The sequence below is a fragment of the Notamacropus eugenii genome, chromosome 5, assembly GCF_028372415.1.
Source record: "Notamacropus eugenii isolate mMacEug1 chromosome 5, mMacEug1.pri_v2, whole genome shotgun sequence".
Lineage (NCBI taxonomy): Eukaryota > Metazoa > Chordata > Mammalia > Diprotodontia > Macropodidae > Notamacropus > Notamacropus eugenii.
Genome location: NC_092876.1, coordinates 314,110,478 through 314,118,261, shown reverse-complemented (window position 1 = coordinate 314,118,261; position 7,784 = coordinate 314,110,478). Strand labels below are relative to the sequence as shown.

At 39.4% G+C, this 7,784-nt stretch overlaps 1 pseudogene; it reads left to right on the top strand.

Moving 5' to 3' along the window:
- Window positions 1-304: 304 nt before the first annotated feature.
- On the top strand, window positions 305-974 carry LOC140509223 (large ribosomal subunit protein eL6-like; annotated as a pseudogene).
- Window positions 975-7,784: the final 6,810 nt, after the last annotated feature.

Sequence of the window (7,784 nt, the reverse complement as noted above, 5' to 3'; positions counted from 1 at the left end):
ACTTTCCCTTCTTTTTTTGTTATTCATATTTTTTAATTATTTCTTGATCTCTTAAAATTTCGCTGACTTCTCCTTGACCAATTACAATTTTCAAGCTATCATTTTCTTCTTTAAGTTCCCATCTCTCAGCATGGTGGACAAAAAGCCCCCAAAGGAACCAAAGGAAAAGAAGGTTAAAAAGAAAAAAGAAAGGAGAGTAAAAAGGAAGATGTGGCTGAAAAGGTGGTGAAAAAGCCTCGAAAGCATTGCAGTCACAACCCAGTCATGGCCCCAGGGATTGGTAGGTAGGTACTCCAGGTCTGCCATGTATTCCCAGAGAGCCATGTACAAGCAGAAATATGATGCACCAAAACCCCAGATTGAAAGGAATAAGAAAGAGAAGATACCAGCTACTATCTCAGTTGGTGACGATAAGAATGGAAGAACCCGGGTGGTAAAGATTTGCAAAATGCCTAGGTATTACCCTACTGAAGATGTGCCTAGAAAGCTGCTAAGCCATGGCAGAAAAGTCCTTCAGCCAGCATGTGAGGAGACTTGGAGTTAGCATCACCCCAGGCACGGTTCTGATCATGCTCACTGGCCGCCACAGGGGCAAGAAAGTGGTTTTCCTGAAGCACCTGGCTGGTGGCTTGCTACTGGTGACTGGACCTCTGACCACCAACCTTGTTCCTCTGAGAAGGATCCATCAGAAATTTGTCATTGCCAGGGTTAACCTTTTGGGTGTAAAAATTCCAAATCATCTTACTGATGCTTACTTCAAGAAGAAGAGGCTCCATAAACCTAGACACCAAGAAGGAGAGATTTTTGATACAGAAAAAGAGAAATACAAGATTACAGAGCAGTGCAAGGCTGATCAGAAAACAGTGGACTCACAGATACTGCTCCAAATCAAGAACATTCCTTGGCTATCCACGTTCTGTATTCTCTCTCTCCAACGGAGTTTATCCTCACAAACTGGTGTTTTAAATGCCTAGCCGAGACCTCATATTAAAATATTTGGAATAACAAAGAAAAAGAAGTTTCTGTCTCTCTTTTTCCAATTGGTTGGTTTTGCTTTCATAATCTTATTTTTCTTGGATTGTTCTTATTTTTAAAGCTTTGTTTCCATCTCTTATCATTTGATTTTTAAAGTCATTTTTAAGATGTTCTATGATTTATTTTTGGATAGTTGATCGTTTGACATTACTCTTTGGGACAGAAGGGGGTTTATTTGCTTCAATATCCTCCTATGATGAAGACCCTGGTCTTCTCTATTCCCATAATAGCTTTCTATGGCTGGATTCTTTCTCCTTTGCCTGTGCACTTTTTTGTGATAATAACTTGATTTTTGTAATCACCTCTAGCACTGGGGTATGGGGAATAGTACCTCTTGCCCCAGATCTTCACTTTTCCCTCTAGCCTGGAGCCAAAGCCAAACTTCCAACCTCCTGTAAGTATTCACAGTCAAGGGTGTTCTGCCTCACTGCTTCTGCACTCACTGGTCTGTCACGTGCTGGTTCTTTCTTGCCCCTGCCACTCTTCAGGGCACAGCTGGGGTTCCCTTCATCTTCCCAGGCTCAGATGCCCAACTGTCCTCACTATCAAGGGTAAAAGTTCCTGTGGCTGGAATCAAGGCAGCCTCTCAAACCAACTAACCCCAGCGTTTGCTGCTTATTATTAAAGAGGACCCTAGCCTGGAGATGTTTACGCTTTACTGTGACCAAAACCTTGCCCTGGGATTTTCTTCTGATCTTTTAAATTGTCCCATGAAGATCCCTGTTGTGCCTCTATTCTTATTAATTTTACCTGCACTTTGTTTGTCCTAAGGTGCTATTTCATGTCTTTTGTGGGGGAAAATCTTGGAGCTTAGAATTTTCTGACCTACTCTGCCATCTTCCCAGAATCCTCTCCTCAGAGTCATAGTTCTATGACTTTTACTCCTATTACCCCTATACTAGTTAGAATGCCACAGATCAGTTACTGTGCTGGGCACTACCTTAGATTATTCACTCTCTAGATAGTTGTTTCTATCTTTCTCCTGAATTCTTACCATAGTGACTCAGAATATTTTGTCTCATGATGGCTTTATTAAGCAGCTTTTGAATCTAGTTATGGCAAACATCTGACCTTGTGACCTCCTCATCTTTTACTATTGAATCCCAGAGACCTCTATTACTTGAAGATTTTATTTATATTATAGATTTCTTAAGAGAAAATAAGGAAATACCTCCTCCCCAACACATAAATGCACATGCACAAACACACACACACACACATAACATGCATAGACATTGGATGAATATTTGTGCTGAATTTATGGGCACAGATGAATAAGAATTAGAAAGGGATGGATAGGTTATAATCTGACTTGTTGGAAGGCATGAAATTGCAAGGTGGTAGAGTTCAAGGTCTGGAGTCAGGAAGACTCAGCTTCATGAGTTCAAATCTGTCCTTGGTCCCTTACTAGCTGTGTGACCCTGGGCAAATCACTTATTCCTGTTTGCCGCAGTTTCCTCATCTGTAAAATGAAGGAAAGGAGAAGGAAATGGAAAACCTCTCCAGTATCTTTGCCAAGAACACCTCAAATGTGGTCATGAAGAATCAGACACAATGGAAATGACTGAATAACATGAAATCACAGATCTGTTTAAGAATTATTAATATTTGCATATTTCTTATTATAACATATAATTATGTATATGCTATTTAGTAAGATATTTTTTCTTCATTAAAACATAATACTTATGTGATTCAACTTTCAAGCCTGGAATCAGAAGTGAAATGAACAATATAAATTGACTGAATTGCTTTTGGGAAATTACAAAGTTCTCTTACTGAATTCACAGTTCCCCCCAAAGCAAAGGTCCCCCCCCCTTTTTTTTTTTAACACTAACCTTTTACCAGTATCGTAACATGGCAATAAGATCTGGAACTTCACTGCCCCCAATGAACTAGAGATCACTGCAAGGAAATGGAAAAGGCCATGGTGGGTATATACAAGGTGCAACATATAACTAAAAAAGGACCTCCAACAACATCTCTTAAATTTTAAAATAAGGAACAACTGGGAAAAAAAGGAATTTCTAGTATTGAAGCAGACGAACACTCAAAGGAAGGGGGAGCCCAAGAACTGGCATGTTGACTGGAATCCAATGTGGCATTTCTGTACTTTATTTTCTGTGGTGGACCACACAGGGAGTGATTAGCCTCTGGCCCTTGGTACTTCATCTCCTATGCTCTGTAGTTATACCCTCAACATAGGAAGGCAGAGTCAGAATCTAGCAGTATTGGTAACCACAGATTAGCAAAAGACTGCAGCAGAGAAAGGGTGGAGTCAGGCCTGGAATGGATAGAGGGTGTACTTAGGCCCTGTCAGTCCCACAGTAATGGTGCTTAGGCCTGTGTTAACACTGTTCCACCAGATGTGAGACTTCAAGAGTGGCAGTTGACCTGCCCCGTCACAGGATAGTAGAAGTTGATATTGGCAGAGTGGGAAGCTAGAAGTGACATGGGCTCCAGAAATGATGGTCATGGGTCAAAAGGCAAATGAAGGCTCCTGAAGCAGAGTGTTTAGCAACAGAAAGCAGAGGAGTTCCTAACCATTGCAGCAGTCTTGCAGTGACAGAAGGTTGGGCAATGGATAAAGGAAAGACTACTGTAATCCGTTGCTTAATATAATTTAGACTTGTTGCCAAGAAAACATCTAGTAATCATAGTACACCGTCCCTGGGAGGGTTTTAGAGGACCAAGGTATGACATATTTGGGATGTGGCTTGGATTCTGGAAACAAGGTAGTAGGAATGAGGAAAATGGGTGAATACAAGGATTATCTATCTTTGTGATCCCTTTTATAATCACTCCTTCAGTGCAGTTACATTGCTTTCTCTTTCTTAGTCTTTCTGTTTCTCCCTTAAGGCAGGGAGGGGAAAGGAAAGAAAAGGAATAAGCGTTTATACAGAATCTTCTATGTGCCAGGCACTGTTACATCCCTTAAATTATAATCTCACTTATCTTTTAACACTGCTTATATCAGACTTCTTGATTACTTAAGGTTAAGGTTGACTAGTAATAAGCAGAAACTAATTTAAATAATGTAATGTTCTCTAGATTAAGACTTTAAAAATCTTACCACTAAAGTATGGAATGTAATAGGAGCAATATCCTAATCCCTGCTGCCATGCAAATTAGTCTATTTTTTTATTTATTTAAGTAATTAATTTTTAGTTTTTAACATTCATTTCCACAAGATTTTTGAGTTCCAAATTTTCTCCCCTCCCCCACCCCAAGATGGCATGCATTCTGATTACCCCTTCCTCCAGTCTGCCCTTCTTTCTATCTCCCTCTTATGCCCTTCCCCCTTACTATCTTGTAGTGCAAGATAGATTTCTATACCCCTTTGTTTCCCAGTTGCATGTAAAAATAATTTTTAACATTTTTAAAAAAATTTTTAGTTTCCAATTGTCTTCCTTCTTCCCTCCCCACTCACCCTCATTGAGAAAGCAAGCAGTTTCATATAGGTTATACATGTATAGTTATGCAAAACACTTCCATAATAGTCATGTTGCAAAAGCTATATTTCCCTCCATCCTATCCTGCCACCCACTCCTTTGCCCCTGTACCTTTTCATAAGTGTTTGCTTTTGAATACCCCCTCCCACAATCTACCCTCCCTTCTATCATCCCCCACCCCTTTACCTGTTACTTTCCCGTGGGGTAAGATACCCAATTGTGTGTGTATGTTATTCCCTCCTTAAGTCAGATCCCATGAGAGTAAGGTTCACTTTTCCCCTCTTCCCCTCCTTTGTGAAACCATTTTCTTGTTTCTTTTATGTGAGATAATTTACCCCATTCCATCTCTCCCTTTCTCCTTCTCCCAATATATTCCTCTCTCACCACTTAATTTTATTTCCTAGATGTCATCCCTTTATATTCTATTTACCCTGTGCCATCCATTTATGATCTATCTATCTATCTATCTATCTATCTATCTATCTATCTATCTATCTATCTATCTATCTATCTTTCCTCTAACTACCCTAATACTGAGAAAGGTCAATTACAAATATCATTTTTCCATGTAGGAATGTAAGCAGTTCAACTTTAATAAGTCCCTTTTAATTTCTCTTTCCTGCTTACCTTTTCATGTTCCTCTTGATTCTTGTATTTGAAAGTCATCTTTTTTATTCAGCTCTGGTCTTTTCACCAAGAATGCTTGAAATGTTTTTCATTTGAATACTTCATTGAATGTCCATTTTTTTCTTCTGAAGGATTATACTCAGTTTTGCTGGGTACTGGTGAATGGGTCTTAATCTGATCTCCTCTGATCTCCGGAATATCATATTCCAAGCCATCAATCCCTTAATGTAGAAGCTGCTAGATAGTGTATTATCCTGCTTGTATTTCCACGCTACTTTAATTGTTTCTTTCCAACTGCTTGCAATATTTTCTCTTTGTGCTGGGAACTCTGGAATTTGGCTATACTATTCCTAAGAGGTTTCTTTTTTAGGATCTCTTTTAGGAGGTGATAGCTTAATTCTTTCAATTTCTATTTTACTTTCAGGTTCTGGAATATCAGGGCAGTTTTCCTTGATAATTTCTTGAAAGATTATGTCTCGACTCTTTTTTTGATCATGGCTTTCAGATAGTCCAGTAATTATTATATTATCTGTCCTGGATCTATTTTCAAAGTCAGTAGTGTTTCCAATGAGACATTTCATATTGCCCTCTATTTTTTTCTTTTGGTTCTGGTTTATAGTTTCTTGATTTCTTATGGAGTCATTAGTTTCCATTTGTTCCATTCTCCTTTTGAAAGAACTTATCTTCAGTGAGCTTTTGGACTTCCTTCATCATTTGACAAATTCTGCTTTTTAAGGCATTCTTCTCCTCATTGGCTTTTTGGATCCATTTTGCCTTTTGGATTAGTCTATTTTTAGCATGTTATTTTCTTCAGCATTTTTGGGGGGTGGGGGTGGTTCTCTTTTAGCAAACTGCTGACTCATTTTTCATGGTTTTCTTACGCCACTCTCACTTCTCTTCCCAATTTTTCCTCTACTTCTCTTACTTGATTTTCAGAATCCTTTTTGAGGTTTCCATGTCCTGAGACCAACTCATATTGTTTTGGAGGCTTTGGATGTAGGAGCTTTGACTTTGTTGTGTTCCGGTTGTATGTTTTCATTTTGTTTGTCGCCAAAGTAAGATTTTCTAGTCAGAGTGTTTTTTACACTGTCTGCTCATCTTCCCAGTCAAATACTTGACTTTCTAACTCTTTGTCAAGGTAAGTCTCTGCTTCTAGTAGACGTTGGGGTTGTGATGGATGCATTGTCCCAAGACTCAGGGGTTTTCTATCAGCTACTCAATCCCCACTGTCTGTGGGTTCAGAGCTCTGGCAGCAGTTGCTGCTGTTGTTGCTTTGTCTCTGTCCCTGCAGCCACCACCTCTCCCACCCTGGGGCTGGGACCAGATCCCACCCAGAGCCAGACCATGCTTCTCTTTCACCCAGGTCCAACAGAGTTTTTCCACTGACCTTCTTTGCGGTCTTTGGTGTTGGTGGGTTGAGAAGTCTGGAAGCTGCCACAGCTGCTAAGGATTTAGCCCCAAGGCCTGCTCCAGCCCATACCACACTATACTCCATTCCCAATCCAATGTTATAGACACTTCCTGCTGCTCTTCCAGGTTGTCTTGGGCTGGAGTTTTGTTTCACTCTGTCATTTTGTGGGTTCCGTATCTCTATAATTTGCTTAGAGTCACTGCTTTTAAAACTTATTTTTAGTGACCATTATCTACATAGGGCAAAATCTCTCATGGATGCTTTGTACTGAAGCAACGATGAAGTGATATCAACAAACTTAACTATTGGTCTCCTGAACCTACCAAATCATAAGGATATTCTTACTACTTTTTAAAAGAAAAACTAGATTAGGTTGAGGGTGGAGCCAAGAGGGCAGGGACTTCCTTGAACTGTCCCCCCAAACCCCTTCAAATACATACCTGTGGTAGACTTAGAATATGGAAAAGAATTTCACAGGAGGGGCAGCCATTTGATATATAACCTTGAATCAATGATATTGCTCATCCTTTGGAGTATTTGTGTACTTGATGGATAATCTGCTTTCTGACTTTCTGAGAAGCATTGATGGTATTTTGAAAGGAATGCTATACATGTCATTTGAAGATTTGGCTTTAAATCCTGACTCTGATTCTGACCAATTGCATGCCCATAGGAACATCACTTAACTTTTAAGATTCCTCAACTTCCTCATTTGTAAAATGTAGCTAATAATACTTGTACTGCCTACATCATAGGTCATTGAAAAGCACTTTGCAAACTTTATAGACATCTAGGTATAGGAATATGAGCTATTGTTATTTTTGCTAAATAAATCAATATGCTAATTTTTTTTAAAATGGCACTTAAATATACAAGTTACGCCAGTTTATACTACAAGATCACATCTGTCTTGGAATTTACTTCAGTACCTTCTGAACTGCAGTCCTCTGAATGGAGGATTAAACCAAGAGTTCCTCCCAAAACCTGCTTTTTAGGAGGCAACCTAAACCAGATATCTTGTCGTTTCCCACCCAGATGTACTTTTCTGGTCTTCTCCATCATGCATCATGCATGTTATCATCTTGCAAGATCACATTAGCCCTGGAACTCAGATCTTCATTTAAAGAATTCACTCAGATCAGACTCTTTCTTTATTTCCCACCTAGCTACATTTCTTTAGTTTCCATGTCATGTAGGATCCACTTCCCCTCTGCCCTCCCCTTCTTTTCAGTCTCTTTTTATGTATTGTCTTGCCCATA